The sequence below is a fragment of the Lepus europaeus genome, unplaced genomic scaffold (genome assembly GCF_033115175.1).
Source record: "Lepus europaeus isolate LE1 unplaced genomic scaffold, mLepTim1.pri SCAFFOLD_98, whole genome shotgun sequence".
Taxonomy (NCBI): domain Eukaryota; kingdom Metazoa; phylum Chordata; class Mammalia; order Lagomorpha; family Leporidae; genus Lepus; species Lepus europaeus.
In genome coordinates this window covers 365,033-388,200 of record NW_026909622.1, presented here as the reverse complement: position 1 = coordinate 388,200, position 23,168 = coordinate 365,033, and the positions used below count along the sequence as shown (strand labels likewise).

General features: G+C 47.9%; 1 pseudogene; it reads right to left on the bottom strand.

Moving 5' to 3' along the window:
- Nucleotides 1–4,960: 4,960 nt before the first annotated feature.
- LOC133755750 (KH domain-containing RNA-binding protein QKI-like) lies at nucleotides 4,961–9,637 on the bottom strand (annotated as a pseudogene).
- Nucleotides 9,638–23,168: the final 13,531 nt, after the last annotated feature.

The window sequence follows — 23,168 nt, the reverse complement described above, 5'->3', positions numbered from 1 at the left end:
GTTCCAGCTCATGTCCTCACTCTGCTTGCCTCTCCCAGGCCCTTTCCCTCAACTTGTCCCCTCTATTTGCTCTCCCCTCTCAGCTTCCAAGCTCCCTGGCCTCCCTGGCTCCCTTCTCCTCACCATTGTTCCCTCCCTCCAGTGTCCTAACCTTGTCCTCCACACTTTGTCTTCTCCTTCTACCTGCATGCAGCCATGCCACTTATCTCGCCAGTCAGTCTCCCAAGCTGAATCCACCACAGGACCAACTCAGGCTCTCAGAGCCCCCCCCTCTACTGCAAGTTATGTGGCTTTGCAGGGACTGCATCCTCACTGCCTTCAACCAGACAGCACAAAGGATGTGAGTTCTGCAGGTCTTTCCTGGAGCAGGAGCCACTCATCCAATAGAACAAGTGCAGTGCATCAGTGTTCTGGGCACTCACAGGGTCTCTGGTGTGAGAAGTGCAAGCTTACACCAGTGGTGCCCCCCAGCCTTTTAACTGCATGCAGAACCCTGCCTGCCATCCCAGACACCAATGCCACATGGACACATTACTGCAAAATGCCCGTACATAACCACATAGAACATCCTGGAGCATCATTTGTAACACTGGGTCAGTGGCAACAAGTTATTTCAGTATCTGTGCAGTTTAGAAGATTTTTCTTTCACCTTCTTTATAAATGATTGCTTTCCTGGGTATAATATTGTGAGTTATGTTCTTTTAGAACTTGGACTCTCTCTCCATTCTCTCATAGTCTGTAGGGTTGCTGATGAGAAATCATCTGTTTATTCTCATTGGAGATCTTCTGAGAGTAATCTGGCATTTCTCTTGTGCACATTTTAGAGTAATTTCTTTATGCTTTACATTTGAAAGTTTGACTATAACGTGTCACAGTGAAGACTTTTTCCAGCCATGTCTGTGAGAAGTTCTATGTCTTTCCTGTGCTTGGATGTCCCTTTCTTTCTCCAAATTAGGGCTGCTTTCTGCTATTGTTTTAAAGAATAGGCCTTCTAATTTATTCTCTCCTTCCAAATCTACAGGAATTCCTTAAATACATACTTTTTTTTATTTTTGACAGGCAGAGTGGACAGTGAGAGAAACAGAGAGAAAGGTCTTCCTTTGCCATTGGTTCACCCTCCAATGGCCGCCACAGCCAGTGCACTGTGCTGATCCGATGGCAGGAGCCAGGTGCATACTTCTTATCATTTGATAGTATCCCATAACTCTTGAAACTATTTTCAGTTTTCCTGATTTTTTGCTTCTTCTCTTTTTATTGTCTGAGATATTTCTTTTTTTTTTTTTTGACAGGCAGAGTGGACAGTGAGAGAGAGAGAGACAGAGAGAAAGGTCTTCCTTTTGCCGTTGGTTCACCCTCCAATGGCCACCGTGGTAGCGCGCTGCGGCCGGCGCACCGTGCTGATCCGATGGCAGGAGCCAGATGCTTCTCCTGTTCTCCCATGGGGTGCAGGGCCCAAGAACTTGGGCCATCCTCCACTGCACTCCCTGGCCACAGCAGAGAGCTGGCCTGGAAGAGGGGCAACCGGGACAGGATCGGTGCCCCGACCAGGACTAGAACCCGGTGTGCCGGCGCCGCAAGGCGGAGGATTAGCCTAGTGAGCCGCGGCGCCGGCCCTGAGATATTTCTAAGAATTTGTCTTCTATCTCACATATTCTTTCTTTTGAATCACCAAGTTTTTTGTTAAGCCTTTTCACTGCATTTTTAGTTGACTTATTGAATTTTATATTTCTAATATTTCAGTTTGATTTCTCTTCATATCTATCTCCCTGTAGAATTTTTCATTCATGTCATGTATGGTTTTATTTCTTTTTAGGTCAGTATTATGTCGTTTATTAAAATAATGCCATGGTTTAACAGAAACAGCAAGGAACCAAAGAATTAAAATGCAAGCTATGTAAAATCCCAACTAAAACTCAAAGTGTCTAATGTTTTCATTCATTAGCTAAATGAAAGATCAAGAAAAACAAGACATCCAATATAATAAAATACTGCAAAATGATTGACAATTTTCAGTTATCAAAATTGTGGATTTTGCATTTTGTATCCTTATCTCAATTAAAAAAATTCTTTTTGAATGTTAAATAACATACATATAAAACAAGATAGAAAAATACTTTATAAACTTGTAACAATAGCTGTAAGTACATTATCTTACACGTTTTTCATAGACAATAGGTTGGTCATGGTACATACATAGCATGAAACTACTAAAAAAGAATAGACAAGAACACATGTATGTCAGCTGTACAGTAACATACAAGTGACACTCCCATCTACCCATGCTAAAAAATTACATAACAGAAAAAAAGTTTTAAAAACTACATATTTTAATAAATAAATTCAATAAAGAATAATATTGAGAACCAAGGCATTCAGAGATTTCAAAAGTAAAGCTTTTATTTTTCAGTTGATCCAAAATTTTACTAAGTAAGTTTTTTTTTTTTTTGACAGGCAGTTAGACAGTGAATGAGAGACAGAGAAAGGTCTTCCTTTTTCCGTTGGTTCACCCCTCCCCCCCAAGTAGCTGCTACAGCTGGAGGGTTGCAGCTGGCACACTCAGCCAATCCGAAGCCAGGAGCCAGGTGCTTCCTCCTGGTCTCCCATGCGGTGCAGGGCCCAAGGACCTGGGCCATCATCCACTGCACTCCTGGGCCACAGCAGAGAGCTGGACTGGAAGAGGAGCAACCGGGACAGAATCCGGCACCCCAACCAGGACTAGAACCCGGTGTCCTAGTGCTGCAGGTGGAGGATTAGCCTAGTGAGCCATGGCGCTGGCCCCACATTCTTTTTAAATTAAAAAAAGAGGTCAAAAATGTGTGGGAACAGGAGGGGAAGTTACAAAACCAGCAAAAAGATGGACAATACAAGTTTTCTGATAATGGTATAAAGTAGGATGATCAAATTGGGGTAATTTAAAAACAGTTTTTTCAGAATGAAAATCATTAAGATTCATTTTTGTGGGCTGGCACCATGGCTCAATGGGCTAATCCTTCACTTGTGGCACCGGCACCCTGGGTTCTAGTCCCAGTTGGGTCACCGGATTCTGTCCCGGTTGCTTCTCTTCCAGTCCAGCTCTCTGCTGTGGCCCAGGAGTGCAGTGGAGGATGTCCCAAGTTCTTGGGCCCTGTACCCACATGGGAGGCCAGGAGGAAGCACCTGAATCCTGGCTTCGGCTCAGCGCAGTGTGCCAGCTGCAACATGCTGGCTGTAGAGGCCACTTGGGGGCTGAACCAACAAACAGAAAAAGGAAGACCTTTCTCACTGTCTCTCTCTCATTCACTGTCTAACTCTGTCAAAAAAAAAAAAAAGATTCATTTTTGTGAAAAAGTTTGCTAGGCTTACTACTATTCTCCAATTAATAAGAAAAATATCCAATGTCTACCCTTTCTCCAAATAAAATGAAGCTGTAATTCTGATGTTCAAATGATCTCACATAATTTTTATCTCAGAATCCTTTGGGCAAACATTGGAGATTATAATATCCAAAAGTATTCAATTATGACTTTTAAAAGAATGATGTTTTGAAACTTAACAAGTCATACATTAGAAAAGTTATTAATTTTTTTCACAGTATCATATTTGGCAAATTTGCATCAAGGTAATGTGGCAAAAAATCATATAAATCAAACCATCAACTCATTTGTCTCCCCTCTTATCTTCTTTCACATTCTGGATGACTGAGGAAACATTAGCTTTTATTTTGAGGGAGAAGCTGATCTTACAAGGCACTTGACTAAATTACCATGAAGGAAAATAAAGCACTTTCTTTTCTTTTTTCTTTTTTCTTTCCTCCTTTTTGGATAGGCAGAGTTAGAGAGAGAGAGAGACAGAGAGAAAGGTCTTCCTTCCATTAGTTGGTTCACCCCCAAAATGGCTGCTACGGCGGGCATGCTGTGCTGGTCAGAAGCCAGGAGCCAGGTGCTTCCTCCTGGTCTCCCATGGGGGTGCAGGGCCCAAACACTTGGGCCATCCTCCACTGCCCTCCTTGGCCACAACAGAGAGCTGGACTGGAAGAGGGCATCCGGGACAGAACTGGCACCCCAATTAGGACTAGAACCCGAAGTGCCAGTACCCGAGGCAGAGGATTAGCCTAGTGAGCTGCGGCGCTGGCCCTGCACTTTATTTTCTTTAGACTTATCCCAATACTTAAAAAATAAAAAATAAAAACAAAAATTCTCTTTTGGTCTTTTGTTTCTTGACAACCACCAGAAAACATCATTTAATGAAATAAAGGGCTTCTTTTTTCTCATATATTTTTAACAGAGATGTGAAATAAAGCTTCAATAATTTAACTCAGATATTTATCTTTTTTATAATAGTGTTGCAGTATTTTACTTTGCACTAATTTTCCAAACTCCTTGTCACGTTTCCTCTCATGGAACATTTTTGTCTCATACTTCAGATTCTGGCAGGCAATGTGAGAAGGCTGCCCCTTTACCCTTTGACGGAACCCCATATCAAATTCTGAAAACTTTTTGAAATCGCTTCACCAATGACATCCCTGACCAAAGGTTCACAGGTGATGTATCATCACACAGTATACTCAAAGAAAGCTTTGAGTTCACCATGAGAAGAAAAAGATTCCTAGAAGTCTCTCAGCGACTTCCTCTGTCAATGAGCAGTTAAGAGCCATCTGTCTCCCCTTACCGTTCACTCAGAAGGTTCATTAAAAGACAGTCAGTGCTGTAGGATGAATTGGGCCTTATTGCTTTACTACTATTCAGTGCAGGTTCTAGAACCACATGTACTCAAATTGGGGGAGGGGCAGGAAAAAAATCTGACTTGGAGGATAGCAATTTCTTTGTCTTTTGCTTGGTTAGATGGTAAGATGAATGGACAAATGCCTCAGGTCACTGCACTGACGACAGGCAAGCAAAGGCGATTACCAGTTAACTGATCAGCAGGCAGGCATGGTCAGGTCATCATTGGGTGAAGAGTTCAGCAGTCAGAAGGTCATAGGTTAGTTGCCAGTGGCAGCTCAGTCTGCAGTCACATCCTTTGGTAAGGATGGACACGCATAGCGTGCCTTTGAACTTTAGTAGCCACTGCATCTAATACACCACTGGGTTAATAGGACACTCAAGGATTGATGTAGCTGGTGCCAATGTGTAGGGGTATTCACAGGGTATGTAGATTAAACCAGCTTTGGGCTCTGGAGGAACTATTGCAGCAGTTGGGTGAGGAGTTCCGTTTGGCATGACAGCGGTCTGTATTTGATCAAAGGCATTATGGAAGGGACAGCTGGTGTAGGAGTAGCAGGGCAGCTAGTGGGAGACCAGGCGCAGGCCCAGGAATAATCCTTGGGGCAGTCTGGGCTGTCACTGCAAGAGAAAAGGCGAGGACTGGTGACCTAACATTGGCATCTCTGTAGGCGCCATTCAGAATCGCAGGCTCCATCAGCGGCATCTTCCTCAGGCTCTCAGGCTATCTTCCTCTGTGCAGGTACCAGTAATGTCCTCACTTCTTCAGCTTGATTTCTGCTCTGTTCTGAGCATCTTCCACAGTGACTAGAACATGTGCGTCTTTGTTTGGATGCTCGAGTGGACTGGCCTCTATTTTGATCCTCCTTTTTAGGCCTCACTGAGCCTTTGCCTTGGACCATTATTTCACATCCTGTTTCTGCTTCAGGTTGCTTAGCTGTGAGTCCAAGGATTCTGCCAACAAGATTAAAATCTGGGTCTTCTTTCACAGGCGCATAAAGTTGTCTTGTAACTGAGCAATAGGTCCCGCAGCATCAGGCAGTTCTGCACTTCTTTTCTCCGTACTGCCATCTAATGTGCCATTGTACCTGTCTTCCCGTACCCTGCTGATTTCTTCGTCCAACAGCCGCTCCAGGTGGTTGAAGACCCCGCAGAAGTCCCACAGGCTGCTCCCAGGATTCTTATCGCTCATCAGCTGCATCAGGTAACCTGGGCTGGGCTTCGGCTTCGCCTTTCTTTCCACTTCCTTCCCACTTCATATTCCAGGCTCCGCAGCTCTCTGCTGGGGAGGAGGGATGGAGGGGAGGAGCCCCGGCAACTGGCCACTCTGGACTCGGGTCCCGCTCCGTGCTGGCCCACCCTCTGGCTCCTGCTCTGACGCCCGCGGTGAGCCCCGCGCTGGCCGCTGTGGACTGGGGTCCCACTCCACGCGGCTCCAGCTCCTTTGCTGGGCGGGTCGGCCCCCTCAGCGCCGCTGCCACTGTGCCGCGGGCTCTGGATCTCTCTGGGCTGGTCGCTGAGGTGCCTCTGCAGCTGCCACAGGGCTCTGCGCCCAGTCCTCCTCCTCCTCCTTCTCTCCCACCCCCCCTTGTATGGATTTCTTTATATCATCTATTTGCTTTTTTTTTTTGCTTTTGAGTATACTTATGAGCTTTCCTTTTAATTCAATTGCAGGCATTTCATCAATCTTTCCATCCTCTGTTTCCGTACTGAAGTGTTGTGTTCCTTTTGGGAGTCATATTATCTTACCCATTCATGCTTCTGCGGTTTATTTTTGTCTTTCTACATTTATTTTAGACATTTATGGAAACATTTGTTGGTTTTCTCATCTGAAGTAGTCTGTTTTTGAAATATAGCTCTGTGGCTTAGTGGAGTATCTGCTCTTTCAGAGCATACTCTGGGAGGGTCAGGAAGCTCTTGTCAGTGTTTGAGTATGGGTCAAGGTCCAGGGTGACACCCAAGTTGAGTGTGGTAAATGTCACCAGCAGGGATGAAGGCTGGCATGATCACATCAAGCCCTCTCTCCCAAGGTGAACCAATCAAGGATAAGCATACCTTCAGCCTCATGTTACCCAGATACCTCACCCGTGCAGGCACCTGAACTGCACAAAGGATCCATGCACTCCCCAGTGTGAGTGCAGAACCCTGAGTCTTGGATGGCAGACACAGAGACTTCCCGGAGACTAAACCGCACCCTGTTGCTCTATTGCACAAAGAATTCCCACAGCCACAGGGGGTCCCCCACAGTCAGTGAGTGAGGATCCACTCTTAGCCACACAAGCCACCCCCATCTTACAAAAGATCAGTGGTGTTCCCCTCGTCAGCTGCCTAACTGATAGAGGTTGGCAGGTTGAGTCCAGGTGCCATGATGGAGTGAGGGGGAGGGGAGCTTTACAGTCTTAAGTGGGCCCCCTGCCTCTCACCAAATCGTTCAGTGAAGACTCAAGGTTTGTGGGGCCATGAATATATCTCTCTAATAATATTCCCCAGTCATGAAGAGACCACATCAGCCTCTACTCACCTTATTAAGATAGTGTCTCCTTACTGCTGGTTTCTGGGTGCCTGGCTCCAAAAAGATGGTTTCCTATTCAGCCACCAACTTCAGGATTTGCTAGTGATGTCCTGCTCACTGCTGCATGCCTGCCCTTGCTGCTCCACATCTCTATTTTTCTTGTAGAATTTCTACTGCAGACTTCTCTTCAACTGTCCTCTGAGAATGCAGTTTTTTCTGCTATCTTCCTGTGATCAGAATCAGCATGTCATTTCCCTGTTCAACCATCTTGGATTTTCATCTTCTTTTAAGTCACTTTATTAAGATACAAGTGGCACGAAAAATCTTTACATATTTAAAGTGTAGAACTTAATGGCTTTATGGACAATTATGCACTCATGAAATCATGGAAAACATTCATGCTAAAACATATCCATCACCTTGCAAGTTTCTTCCTGCCACATTTAATATTGTAATTAAAATAATGTTATAATTGTTAATAAAATTAAATGGCATCTACCCTATTAGCAAATTTTAAAAATAAAATGCAATATTGTTAGCTCCAGTCACTATGATGTACATTAGAGCTCCTGACCTTATTTATCTTGCAGAAATTCAACATGGTACCTTCAACTGTCACCATCAACTCCTTGCACTATATCAATGAGTCTGACTACTTTATATTCCACATATAAATGGGATTAAGCAGTGTCTTTCTATATCTAGTTTTCTTCACTTAGAATAGTGTTTTGGTTGTTTCAAATGTTGTAGTTTTATTATTTTATAAAGATAAGTTACTTATATGTAAATATTATACTTGCCTGACTCATTCATTGGTTGAGAAACATTAATGTTCCCATTTTGTGACTAATGTAATAAAGTGGGATAAACAGAGAGTTCAGGTATATCTTTTATCTTTGAAATCAAGTTTTCAATTCCCTTGCAAGAATACCCAGAGGAAGGATTTCTAGATAATATGCTGGTTTTAAGTTTAACTTTAAGGAGCCACTGTATTCTTTTCCAAAGTGGCTATACTAATTTAAATTCCCACCAACTATGTGCAATTGTTCTCTTTTCCCCATAGCCTCACCATAACTTGTTATCTCCTTTTTTTTGTAATAGCCAATCTACTAAAGTGAAGGAATGTGATTGTTGCTATGAAAATGGGTCATTTTGAAAAAGGCATAGGCATAAAAATAGAATTACCATATAACCCTGTACAACTGGGCATATGGGCATACATCCAAAGAATTGAATCCGTATTTTGAAGAACTATTGTCCCTATTATGTTAATTTCCACATTATTAACAATAGTGATGATATAGAAGCAACCAGAATGTCCATCAAATGATGACTGAACACTACAGTGTAGTATATATTCACATTGGAATTCTATTAAACCTTTAAAAAAAAGTCTGATATTTTCCATGATATGTGTGAAACTGAGGGACCATTATGCTAAGTAAAATAAGCCAAGTATAAGAAAATATTTAGGCCTGCACTGTGACTCACAAGGCTAATCCTCTGCCTGTGGCACCAGCACCCCAGGTTCTAGTTCCAGTTGGGGCACCAGATTCTGTCCGGGTTGCTTCTCTTCTAGTCCAGCTCTCTGCTGTGGCCTGGGAAGTACAGTAAAGGATGGCCCAGGTACTTGGGCCCTGCACCCACATGGGAGACCGGGAGGAAGCATCTGGCTCCTGGCTTTGGATCAGCGCAGAGCACCAGCCACAATGCACCAGCCATAGTGGCCACTTGGGGGGGTGAACCAATGGAAAAAGGAAGACCTTTTTCTTTGTCTCTCTCTCTCTCACTAACTCTACCTGTCAAAAAAAATAAATAGAAAGATGAAAATATTTATATGTGGAATTTAAAAAGTCATGCTCACAGAGAGTAGAAAAGTGTTTGTCAGAGGTTGGGGTGATGGGGTGAGTTGGAAAAAAAGGGATATGCTTACCAAAGGGAGCAGAATCTCAGTTAAACTGGAAGAATAAATTTTAGTCCTCTATAGTATTGTTTGTTGACTATATTAATAATGTATTGTGAGTTGTAAAATTGCTGAAACAATAGATCTTCGAATTGCTCACCACAAAAATTATATTTTCATAAGATAATGGGTATTACTTAACTTGTCTTTCTACAATGTATAAAATATTTTAAAAAATAACATTTACCACAGAACTATATCCAAATGTTCATTGTGAAACACAAATAGAAAATAACCTCATCACCATGGATGACTTTTACGTGCCTGTCTCTGGCTATCACTCCCTTCACTCTGCGTGTTCTGGCTCTGATTACTACTCATGCCCTGCATTCTCACCTTCAGGGCCATGTCTGGGCTCTGTTCAGCTTTCTCCTCACCTGAAGAGGTTTCTAGGTGTCCTAATTGCTCTGGAGTGTTTCTCAGAGCCTCCACCCCAACCACAGCTGGAGAGACAGTTTCCATTCTCATAGCCAACAATCACTTTAATTTTCTTATTTTTAACTTTTATTTAATGAATATAAATTTCCAAAGTACAGCTTATGGATTACAATGGATTGCCCCCCCCATAACTTCCCTCCCACCCACAACGCTCCCTTTTCCCGCTCCTTCTCCCCTTCCATTCACATCAAGATTCATTGTCAATTCTCTTTATATACAGAAGATCAGTTTAGTATATATTAAGTAAAGATTTCAACAGTTTGCCCCCACATAGCAACACAAAGTGAAAAAATACTGTTGGAGTACTAGTTATAGCATTAAATAACAGTGTACAGCACATTAAAGATAGAGATCCTACATGATATTTTTTAAAAAAATGATTAATTTTCTATGCAATTTCCAATTTAAAACCAAGTTTTTTTTTTCATTTCCAATTATCTTTATATACAGAAGATCGATTCTGTTATATACTTAGTAAAGATTTCATCAGTTTGCATCCACACAGAAACACAAAGTGTAAAAATACTGTTTTAGTACTAGTTATAGCATCATTTCATATTGGACAACACATTAAGGACAGATCCCACATGAGACATAAGTACACAGTGACTCCTGTTGTTGATTTAACAATTTGACACTCCTGTTCATGGCGTCAGTAATCTCCCTAGGCTCTAGTCATGAGTTGCCAAGGCTATGGAAGCGTTTAGGGTTCGCTGACTTTGATCTTATTCCAATAGGGTCATAGTCAAAGTGGAAGTTCTCGCCTCCCTTCAGAGAAAGGTACCTCCTTCTTTGATGGCCCATTCTTTCCACTGGGATCTCACTCACTGAGATCTTTCATTTAGGTGTTTTTTTTTTCCAGAGTGTCTTGGCTTTCCATGCCTAAAATACTCTCATGGGCTCTTCCGCCAGATCCAAATGCCTTAAGGGCTGATTCTGAGGCCAGAGTGCTATTTAGGACATCTGCCATTCTATGAGTCTGCTGTGTATCCTGCTTCCCATGTTGGATCATTTTTTCCCTTTTTGATTCTATCAGTTAGTATTAGCAGACACTAGTCTTGTTTGTGTGATCCCTTTGACTCTTAGACTTATCAGAGTGATCAATTGTGAACTGAAATTGATCACTTGGACTAGTCAGATGGCATTGGTACATGCCACCTTGATAGGATTGTATTGGAATCCCCTGGCACGTTTCTAACTCCACCATTTGGGGCAAGTCCGATTGAGCATGTCCCAAATTGTACATCTCCTCCCTCTCTTTTTCTCACTCTACTTTTCTATATCATTCTTACACCCCTGCTATGCCATGTCTTCTATTTGAGCTTATTGTTGACCACTGAAATTCCTCTCTAAAATATCATATCCATTTCCAGGAACTTGATTCAAGCATTTGCTCTGTATAAATCAGATTTCTTTGTGGGTTTGAGTAAACATAGTTTATAGTGGTATTATCTCCATCATTGATCTTGTGTGACTTGTTCCATTTACTTAAAGAGTTCACTTAGAGACTACCTTATTAACACATGCTAAGTTATAGACCAGCCAGCTTTCTAAGAATCATTGGAAAAAAGAGGGAAGGGCTGGCATTGCAAAACATGGGATAAGATGCCAGCTGCGATACTATTAGTCCATATAGGCACTGGCTTAAGACTCAGCTGCTCCACTCCTCATCAGCTCTTTACTAATGCACCTGGAAAAGCAGCAGGCTATGGCCCAAATGCTTGGACCCCTGAAATGCTGTGAGAGACCCAGATGAAACTCCAGGCCCCTGGCTTCAGCCTGGCCCAGCTCTATTTGTTGTGGCCATTTAGGGAGTTAACCAGTGGATTGAAGACCTCTCTCTGTAACTCTTTAAAAAAAATAAATAAGTCTTTAAAAATGAGTGTCCTCTTGCATCTTTCCTTCCACCATGGTTACCTCTAACTTGTGTTCACTGTCTAATTAGGAGAGCACACTAGTGACATAATCCCTAATTTGTACTCACTGTGTGATGAGACATCATATGTAGAAAAAAACACCTAATTATGGAAAACCAACAGTAGTGATGTGGGACAGAATCTCTTGAGACTTCCCTCATGTATTGTTTCACTGAGCAGTGCTTATTTGTGGGTGAGAGACATATGAAGGGCAGCCGTGAGGATTTTCACTAAATTGCACAAAGGGATTTTTTCTTGGATAAGGGCTCTCACAAAAACATTTTTACAATAAAGAGAACCTCCATATTGGTGAGCATTTTTAAAGTATTTCCCGGTTACTATATTCAAATATAACTACTAAACAATATAAATTTATTTTGATCATTTGTTTCATATAAGTACTAAAGAGATCAATATGCAAGAGTAAACATGAGTCACAGTTATTTGAAATGGTGACACTGTAGAGAACATACAGATTTCAGGTCACCTGTTCCAGTTCACTGTTCCGTAGTTTTTAGTGCTTTCAGATTTGTACATCAGCATGATCTAATTTTAGAACATTTCCATGACCCTAAAAGTATTTTGCTGCTACAGGCATTTGGGATTAATAACTGACATGGAAAATTCTTATTCTCATAATGGCTGGTATTACACATCTGCGTGTGGCACACAGGGGCTGTCATTGGCATTGCTGGGTGGGAGGGGGCACAGTTTGCTGGGGAGCAGCAGGGCCAGGCTTTCAGTGTGGCACCTGCTTGGGGCAGTGGGCCATTCCCACACCCCAGCTCTGCTCTTGTGAAATCTGTAGGATGGCAGCAGCCACTTTCTGGGGAGAAGATTTGTGTGTTTGTCCAGGTCCCAGAAGGTGTGACTCACAGCAAAGTCAGAACTGCAGCTGGGGAGGGCCGGGGGCTGGCACCACCCTGGCTGCTTCCCCATGGTATACAGCTAAGGCAGAAAGCCCAGAGAGGATGGGCTCTGCCAGTGCTCTCCTAGACCAGGTCTCTCTCCCATGTCCCTGGGCCAGCTCACAGGCACCAGCCTCTGCTCCCTGTCACATCTGGCTGAGAGTCCATGGACAGGACATGGCTGCTGCTTCCCACGGGCCTTTGCTGTCATGCTCGGGCTGTTTCCAGTCTTATTCATGCCCCTCAGTGGCTGCTCCCTTGCTAGAGAAGTGGAGGCCTAGAAAGAAGAGGTGCTGCTGGCTTCTCCTCTTGGGGGAGGAGGGTGGTGCTCTCCTGCAGCTCTGGGTGTGGCCCAGCTGGGTCCCAGGCTGCTGCTGCTGCAGGCCCTGCTGGTACAGACCTGGGGTCACCCCCACCCTCATGCTGCCCCTTATTCAGCTGCTCATTACAGACCCTGCCCTGAGTGTTGGAGACCCAGCTCAGAGAGGCCATCCATGCTGCTCTTGAGGGTCCCTTCCCCAGTCCCAAGGACAGGTAGCTGAGCTCTGGGCTGAATCACCTGGGAATACCCTATTGATTCCTCTATGCCCCAATTCTTGGCGGTGCCTGGAGGCTGGGCCCTTCTCCCCAGTCTGCAGTCTCTCACTTGGTTCTGAATGGGCTGGGGTGGGCTGGGGGGAGCAACCAGTGTGGGAGCTGCAACTACTGCCAGCCACTGCCATTTGGCTGCCAGCCCAAGGCAAGGACAGTGAACAGCGAGTAAGAATATGGAAGCCCCCTGAGAAACAGTGGTGCCTAGTGTGATGGGAAGAACCAAGTAAAGAAGCCCGTGTATCTAGGATTCCCACTGGGGCATCACAGGGCAGCAGTGGCCTCCAGGATCAGCTGGTTTTGCTTCTCAGTTTCAAAGGAGACTGAGCTCAGAGGCTCTGCAACTTTGGTGGCCCAGGCATTTGGGGTTGCAGGGTTGTGCAGATTTTCAAAGATGGCTTCACATCCTGAGAGGAGTCAGGGGTAATACCTGATAAGGAACCACAGTAAAGTTTCCACAGCCACACGTAGGGATGTTTGCAGGAGGTGGGATAAAGATGACAGCATCCCATCTGTTAGCACAGGGTGGTTAAGCTGTGGCCCCCACAGGAGTTGTAAAAACACAGCAGCCCTGACATTTTTAGGGCTTTGGATTCCAGATGTATGCCTCACAGATACTGAGGGGGCCATGCACTGTACCAAATGGCTTCACCTCACGTGGTCATTGCCAGGAGCACACATGACAGGAAGTTTGCAGACAAGGAAACTGCAGCTGGGAGAGGGTTGAGTAAATGCTCCAAGGCACACAGCCAGAATCCAGTGGACCAGACATGGGGCCCAGGTCCGGCTGTACCCCATGCACTGGCCAGATCCACCTGGAACTATGTGTGCTGGTTCCCAGTCAGCTGTTGGCTTCATAGCATGGCGTTGGCAGGTTTGCCTCAGCAGGAGCATCCCCACACACACTTCACTTGGGATTCAGGGGTGCTGGGGCCAGGCCATCTGACTGACACCCACCCACTGTCTGTCTCCACAGTATTTCACCTGCTGTGTGCTGCTCAGCCTGCTGGCCTGCTCCGTGTTCCTGCAGATCAGCTGCATCGGGAAGCTGGTGCTCATGCTGGCCATTGAGCTCACCTACGTGCTCATCGTCGAGGTACCCTGATTCATGCTCTTTGACAATGCTGACATGCAGGTCACCACCAACACCATATATGTTGTCCCTGCCCCAGCCACCAGTCACACACACAGACACAAAATGGGTCTGGGGCTCCTGGGGGTAGGAGACAAGAAGAACAGGAAGCTTGAGATCTGGGCACTGCAGGGAGCCTGCCAGGAGCCTGCCTGACTGCTCCCAGCCTGGGCCCCTGAGCACAGCACAGAAGGGGCCTGTGTCTCACCCTCCTGCCTCCACTCTTGGTGGTGGGTGGCCTCAGGGCAAATAGGCTCCTTGTCTTTCTGCCTCTAGTTTGCCCCTCACTGTAGACCTCAGGCTTCAGTGAGCCATTCCTTGCTGGTCCAGGGCAGCCTGAGAGGGGCTGTTTTCACCTAGCTGCAGCTGCTTGCAGTGTCTCAGGGTCCAGCAAGCTGCATGCAGGGCAGGTCTATGGGAGGGACACCTTTGCTGTTCATCGATCTGTGTCTGGCCTGCAGCCCAGCTGCACCTGCAAATGCATCCTCCTGTCCCATTGAAGCAGCCAGCACTGCAAGCAGGCCCAGCTGGCAAGGGCGGGTGGTTTCTGCACTGCTCCAAGGCCCTTGGCCTGGTCATCTCACAACAGGAGGCAAATGTCCAAGGGAGGAGAGCTCTAGCTATAGGTCAAGTCAAGTTTGAATCTCTGCCTTACACACATTTGGAAGTAATGCCCATTGCTGTATAGTCTACATAGAGTGCATGATACAGGAGTGAGTGCCTGAGCAGTTAAGTCACCACTTGGGTTGTGACTTCACCACATCCATATTGGAGTGCCTGGGTCTGAGTTCTGGCAACTTAGTTTCCTGTTCAGCTTCCTGCTCATGTGCATCCTGGGAGGTATTGATCTTGGCTCAAGTATTTGGGTTTCAGACACCCACATGGGAGACCCAGATTGAGTTCCAGGCTCCTGGATTTGACCAGGCCCAGAGCTGGCTGTTGTGGGCATTTGGGTTGTGAACCAGCAGATGACACACTCTCTTTCTCTCTTTCTCCCTCCTTCCCTCTCTCTGTCTCTCTCTCTTTCCCTCTGTGTGTGTTTCTCTCTCCATGCCTATAAAATAAAATGAAGATAAATAAATTTTTTTGACTGTGGTCATTTTTTGGAAAACTTTTATTTAATAAATATAAATTTTGAAAAGTACAACTTCTGGATTATAGTGGATTCCCCCTCCCACATCCTCCCTCCCACCCACAACCATCCCATCACCCACTCCATCTCAAATCCCATTCTTCATCAAGATTCATTTTTAATTATCTTTATAAACAGAAAATCAACTTAATATATACTAAGCAAAGATTTCAACAGATTGCACCTGCACAAAATATAAAGTACTGCTTGAATACTAGTTTTAGCATTAATTCCCATAATACAACACAAGGACAGAGATCCTACATGGGGAGTAAGTGCACAGTGACTCCTATTGTTGATTTAACAATTGACACTCTTATTTATGACAGTAATCACCCGAGGCTCTTGTTATGAGCTGCCAAGGCTATGGAAGCCTCTTGAGTTCACAAACTCTGACCTTATTTAGACAAGTCCTTAATCAAAGTGGAAGTTCTCTCCTCCCTTCAGAGAAAAATACCTCATTCTTTGATGGCCCCTTCTTTCTGCTGGCATCTCACTCAGAGATCTTTCATGTAAATCATTTTTTGCCACAGTGTCTGTCTGGGCTTACCATGTCTGAGAAACTCTTCTGGGCTTTTTAGTCAGATCCGAATACCTTAAGGGCTGATTCTGAGGCCAGAGTGCTATTTAGGTCATTTGTCATTCTATGAGTCTGCCGTGTATCCCGCTTCCCATGTTGGATCGTTCTCTCCTTTTTAATTCTATCAATTATTATTAGCAGACACTGGTCTTATTTATGTGATCCCTTTGACAATCCTATCTTTATAATCAAATAAATATTAAAAAGAATTTTACAAAATAATAAAATCCTTAATATGTAGTACCCTTCCCATCACCACCCACCCCCCAACACACAAATGGACCAGGAAGTGCAAAATGCTGTGAGTGACAGAATTCAACATCCAGCCATCCTTGCATCTACCAATCTGTTCACTTATGCATTCACTCAAAGATATTTATTGAGGGTCTACTGTGTGCCAGGCAGCCAAGGCACATCTGTGAGTAGAGCAGAAGGTGCCCCATGAAAAGTGTGACTTTTCTGTGAAGGAGAATATGGAGGTGCTAGGAGGCATCTAAAGTCCAAGAAAGAACTTCTTGACAGGTGAATGGGGCTAAGGACAAAGGACAGGAAGATAGCGCACCACTAGGAATGGTGCAGGCAAGGAGAAGGTCTGAGACCATTGTTTTTATTTATATATTTCCATTGTATTTGAAAGGCAGAGAGACAGAGAGAGTGAGCTTGGGAGAGAGAGAAAAAGACAAATCTTCCATCTGCTGAGTCAATGCCTTAATGCCCACAACAGCTGGGGGTGTCAAGCTGAAGCCAGAAGCCCAGAACTCAACCTGGGTCTGTCCCATGGGTGGCAGGGATCCAAGTACTTGAGCTGCCTCCCAGGATGCACATTCAGAGGAAGCTGGATCAGAGGTGGTGGAGCAAGGGCTGGAAGCAGGCACTCTGATGTGGCGCACGGGTGTCTCACTGCACACGCTGGGGATCAGGGCTGGAGCAGGGAACTCCACCCTCTTTTATGTCTGCTCTTCCCCCAGCCCCAGCCTCTCCCTGCCCACCACAGGAGTTTCCAGCAGAGGATGTAGGTCCTTGAAGGGCTGGGGGAGACGCTGGCCTGGCTGTATGGCAGATCTGTCTGGTAGATACATAATACAAGCTATGCATGTGGGCTAAAACATTCTAGTAGCTATATAAGAAAGGCAAAAAGTTCAATTAACTGAGTAATATTTTTACTTCACCAGCACATCCAAAGCACAATCTCTTTAATATGCAAACATTGTAAAAAATTATTAACAAATAACGTCCCCCTTTTCATAATTATCATTTAAAACCTGATGCACAGTTTGCACTCTGGCATAGTTTTAGCTTCCCCTCCCCACTGGCCACGTTTTAAGGCCACTCTGGACAGCCCAGTGCAGTGCTTCTCTTCTGTGCCTCAGGATGGAAGCAAAGGTCTGGGGGGGAGGGGAGGATCAGTCTCCCACCCAGGTGGATGTGCTTGGGGGATGGGGAGAGAGGGGCAGGGGCCCAGGTGAAGGCTGGGTGATCTGTGGTCAGGGTGATGAGATGCTGGCTGGGCCTTGCTGTCTGCAAGGGTCCTTGGGGTGTGTAGGGTGCTAGGATGGGGGAGCCAAAGGGGCAGGTAGTAGTGAGGGCAGTGTGCAGACAGCTGCCCCGAGCCATTCTCCCAACTTCCCTTCACAGAGACATCAGCAACAACAGGACTTCTCAGTGGGGAGTGGATGCTCCTGCCTGACAGAGAAGGCAGCTGCTGCCCAGGTGGGTGTGCAGGAGGTGCTAGAGGGAGCCAGGAGGCCTGCCACACACCACCCAGGGTAGCAGGATGCCCCTTATTCCTGTCCCCATGCCCTCCAGGTGATGTGTAGATCAATGGCTGGCTCTGCCAGGGCCTCATTTTAAAGCACCTGGCCCCAGGCTTCCCCAGGAGCAGGAAGTGGTGCCATTTCCCCTCCAGAGATCAGGAACAAAAGCAGAGCATTGCTGGGCCCGCATTTGGGGCTGCTCAGGGCTGGGGTTCTTCACTAGAGCAGGCCTTGGAATGGCTGCTTTTACTGGGAGAATTTATCTACAACTCAACAAAAATGCAATTTGATAATGCATGCTCCCAGTTGAGAGGTCTGGTCCTCCCCCCATGGTTTTGTGCAGTCATGAAGCATAGGTCCTGCTGCCCCCACTGCAGAGGAAAATGCAAAAGGGCAGGGAGATTAGGTCTTGTCCAAGAGTGCCCACAGACAGGGTCAGTGTAGCCCACCTGGCTCCCCTGTTCCCCGTGTGCCACTGCTTGGGTCCTGTCCATGGATAAAGACCTGGGAGACACACACTGCCTTTCCCAGTGATTGTGTGCACCTGCTGATGTGGCTGAAGAGGGATGAGGGGAGACCCTGGGAGAGGGCAAGTGGCTACCTGAGCTGCAGGTGCCAGCATGGTGTGAGCAGGAGGGAAAAGAGGAGGGGGATTATAGTGGAAGAAAGCAAAAACCCCGAGTCAGGGAGAGGTCCTCAGCGCCTGCCCAGCTGCCAGGCTATCTCTCTCACCCCTGCAGCCCAGAGCATGTAACCAAGGTGGCGCTGAAGGTGGTAATGCCCATCATAATCCCTGTCTTTGTGCTGGCCCTGTACCTGCACGCCCAGCAGGTAGTGTCCACTGCACGCCTGGACTTCCTCTGGAAACTGCAGGTGGCTGGCCCTGGAGCCAGAGCTGGTTGCAGTAAGAGGCACCCAGGGAATGAGCAGTGCACTGAGGGTGCTCATTGGCTGGGCTGGGCTGGGCTCACCATGAGCCTCACCCCTGCTGCCCGGTGCCCCATGTCCTGTCCCAGCAGGGCTGCTCTCTGCTCCCCAGGGCCAAGAGGCAAACACTGGAGCTTATTCCAAAGCCATGCTGGACAGTGCTGGAACAGAGGAACCCAGAGCTGAGAAATAGCTGCTTGAGCACTTCCTGAGCTGTGTGTCCTCAGGTAGGGATGCCCAGCAAGGAGGCAGGGGTTGGGGAAGGCAGGAACCTGGCCTGCATGGGGAGGTGGCCCAAAGGCTTCTGGGAGGGCTTGCTGTGGCCCAGTCTGGCTGGAGATACACCTGGAGGAGGAAGGACTGAAGGAGCGTCCAAGGCCTTTGACAGGAAGCCCAGCCCAGGGCAGTGACAGAGGCTGTGGGATTTCAGGAGGCCACAGCTCTGGCCTGGGCTGGGTACACAGGTAGAGGTGGAATCTAGCCAGTGCTGTCCCCAGGCTGTGTGCCCTGCGCATCTTGTGCACGTGGAGGAAGGGGTGCCCACAGGACAGACAGAGGGTGCTTATGTGCCAGGCTGGGCTAAGTCTCCTTGTTACCTGTGCAGCCATAGTCCAGCCTCTGCCTCCTTCATCCTCCCCACCTCCCAGAGACAGCCACTGTTGTGCAGCTCTCTTGTGTTGTATGGCCCTGGAGGAGAGCGAGCCTATGGCCCAGCCTGTCACCCACATGCTGTCTCGGCAGCACCTCAGGGTGCCCTCCCACAGGCTGCAGAGCCCCAGTTCTCAGTCAGGCTGCTGAAGGGAACCAGAAGGAGGTGCCTGTCTGCCCCATAAACAGGAAGCAGCCACAGCTGGGTGTTGTCTGATGCGGTGCCCCATCATCCTAGAATGCGCCAGTGTCTCCCTTGCAGCACCCCCATGGGAAGTTGGCAGCAAGGTCTGGTCCTGCCTGCTGCCTCCTGGCTGTGGTCCAGGGTCCTCTGCAGTAGGTCCCTTTGCACATGGTCATCCATCTCTCCTAGGCTCTCAGTCCTTTTTTTTAAAGATCTTATTTATTTATTTGAAAAGCAGAGTTATGGCCGGTGCCATGGATCACTAGGCTAATCCTTTGCCTGCGGCACCAGTACACTGGGTTCTAGTCCCAGTAGGGGTGCCAGATTCTGTCCTGGTTACTCCTCTTCCAGTCCAGCTCTCTGCTGTGGCCTGGAAAGGCAGTGGAGGATGGCCCAAGTGTTTGGGACCTGCACCCACATGGGAGACCAGGAGGAAGCACCTGGCTCCTGGCTTCGGATCGGTGCAGCATGCTGGTCATAGTGGCCATTTTGTGGGTGAACCTTTCTCTTTCTCTCTCTCTCTCACTGTCTAACTCTGCCTGTCAAAAAATTTTTTTTAAATTAAAAAAAAGAAAAGCAGAGTTACAGAGAGGAAGATGCAATGAGGGAGGGAGGGGGAGAGAGAGAGAGAGAGAGAGAAAGAGAGAGAGAGAGAGAGAGAGAGAGAGAGAGAGATCCTCTATTCACTGGTTCACTCCCCTAGTGGCTGCAATGGCTGGAACTGTGCCACTCTAAAGCCAAGAGCCTCCTGACCTGGGCCATCTTCTACTGCTTTCCCAGGCCATAGCAGAGAGCTGGACTGGAAGTGGAGTGAGACTTGAACTGGCATCCACACAGAATACTGGTGCTGCAGGTGGCAGCTTTACCTGCTTTGCCAGTGTGGCCCCAGTCCTTGTCAGTCTTAAGGAGCTTGCTATTCTGTGACCTGCAGGCTCATGCGCACACTCAGGCCATGGCTTCCTGGACATACTCAGGCAGTGAGCCCGTGCCCTCCTCAGTGGGTCACCGGGCAGACTCCAGCTTGGTATCTGTCACATGTGTGCATGTGTGGGTGCATGGGACGTGAGCCAGTCCCTGATAGCCTGGACCACTTAACTCCACTCAAGTCCCCAGCAGGCTAGCAAGTCTGTCCCTAGGGACAATGTCAAATATGTCCCCAGCAGACACCTGGGTGGGGACACAGCCTCTGCCCCAGCCCAGGCTTCCCAGCTGCCCCTTGCAGGGGGACCTAGAGCCTGGGTGGTGCTTTCCAGAGGCACCTGCAGAAGGAGCCCCCTTAGCCGCAGGCCTCCTCCTGGCCCAACCAACAGGTCTCAGTTCTCAGCAGAGCCTACTCTTGTCCCCTCCTTCAGATTGACCTTATGAGGGCATCAAAAGGCTCTGGACTCCTGAGCCTTCCCGCCAGGCCAAGATGCAGCCACATGAGCAGTTGGCAGTGGTGTGTGCTGGGAGGTTCTCCAGAGGTGGCAGGAGTGCCTCGCTGGGCCCTGGAGATTGAGCTGTCTACAGCCTCCACCCCACTCTGCCTTATGCTCTGTTCAGATGTTCTCTGGAAAGGACAGTGTCCCACTTCTGTCACCTTCTGGGGAGCAGAGCATGGTGAAAGGAGCTTCAGTGTGCCTGGGCCTGGGGTGGGGCCCAGACATGTGGTCTCAGCAGGTGCAAGAGCCAGGCTGTCAGCCTTCTGGGGCATTGGTTGAGGTGGGTGGACCAGTCGCTGCAGCTCCTCCATGGGACAGCCCCAGGAGAAGTAGGGAACCCGTGCTCCATAATCCCTTGGCACACGTGGAAGCAGGAAGCTTATTCCTGGGGTAGGGCATGGCCAAGGTGCCCCCCACCCCACAGAAGCAGAGACCCCTGAGCTGGAAGCCTGGGACCCGCCAGGCAGCTGAAGGTGTCATGTGGAAAGTGGGGATCCTAAGGGTCCAGGAGTCTCCTGAGGCATGGCCCCAGTCTTCACAGCCCCATGTTCAGTGGACCCTGGAAACCTCATGCTATGGACAGCACGGCCAGGAGATCCGGCCACCTGTGGGGCAAGTTTTGGTGGCTGGCTTTGGGGCCCCAGAGCCTCTGCTCTGGGAGTTTCCCTCCTCTTGTTCCAAGGTCTTCTTTAAGAAAGATTTGTGTATTTATTTGGCATATAGAGTAACAGATGGAAAGAGAGAGAGTGTGCTTTCATCTGCTGGTTCGCTTCCCAAATGGCCACAATTGCCTGGACTGGTCCAGGCTGATGCCAGGAGCCAGGAACTCCATCTTGGTCTCCCTTGTGGGTACAGAGACCCAAGCACTTAGGCCATCCTCCATTGCCTTCCCAGGTGCTTTAGCAGGAAGGCCAATCAGAAGCACAGCAGGTGGTATGCAAACCAGCACACCTAGGTTAACTGACAGCTTAACCTGCTGTGCTACAGTGCTGGTACTTGGACCCAGGTCCTACAGCCTTGGGAAGCTGTGCCAGTTCCATACCTAGGGAAAGCCCCATCTCCCCCCAGGAGAGAGCCAGGGCCCTGAGCTGCAGTCCTGGCCCTGCTTGGGATTCTGGTTGCAGCTGATAGAAAGGTGTCTACATTGAACTGAGCAGGCCAGCTGCAGCCTTTAAACAGTCCTGCTAATGGGCCTTCCCTGACACTTTCCAGTGCTCACTGCCAGGTAAAGGGTGGGCATCCTGTCTGCCCCCAGGATGAGGAAGCCCTGTGGTCATGTGTCCCCAGAGCACTCTGCTTGATGAGTGGCTGTACCAATGCTTCTCTGCATTGGCCACCTGTGGGCCACTATGGACCTCCTGAGCAGAGGGCTTGGCACTGGCCCTTTAACTTGGGGGAGGAGTGAGTGACCATCAATGCTATCTGTGCAGACCCAGGGCCCAAACCAGGGGAAGCCAAAGCCAGCGGTGGTGTCCTTTTCTAGCCATGGCTGGTACCTCCCAGCCATGTCTGGCTCTGTGATGAGTCCTCTCCCACAGGAACCTGAGCTTAGACGAGGCTTTGGGGGTCTTTGCCCCACCCAAGGGATCAGTTCTAGACCCTGGCCACATGCTTTTCTGATGCACTTTCTGATACTGAAAGGAAAACACAAGGTTCAGAGACTGGGGGAGCCGGAGGTCCATCTTGGGTGTGGGCATTGGACCATGCCTTCCTCTAGTGCTGGGCTCCTCCCAGCCCTTCCTGTCCTGGGAGTGCATGGCTGTCATTTTCACCTCCATCACCAGCTTCTCTGAGTTCTAGGTGGAGCTGCTGGCCAACAACGAGGGCGTTGAGTCCCCGCATCTGTTCAATGAGATCATTGCTGGCTTTGACAAGGTGCTGACCTGGGAAGGGCATCCTGTGGTTCAGCGTCCAGGTATGGACAGTGATGTGAGAGCCCAGCATGGTCCTGGGCACTGTCATGGGTGCCTTGCATACATGATACAGATGAGGGACTGATGCCCATGGACCTGGAGGGTCTTGCCCAAGGTTGCTGCCTAGAGTGGCAAAGCTGAGGGTTCTTCCCAGGCTGTTGGAACTTGAACTTGTAAGCCCTGCCCAGCTGGCTTCCCAGTCACTCTGCTGTCTAGTGTCTATGCTTGGGGCCTAGAGAAGATCAAGAGAAGGAGGAGTCTCAGGCAAGGGAGAGAGGCAGGCCAAAGACACAAAGCCCTGGGCTGCAGGGACAGCCACTAAATCTTGGAGTGCCCAGTGTGTGGCTGCCCTGGGGATGCTAAGCCCAATAGGGCAGTCTTAATAGGGCAGTGAGGGTGAGGGGTCAACCCCTGCAGGAGCATAGTTGTGGACATGGAGCACAAAGAGG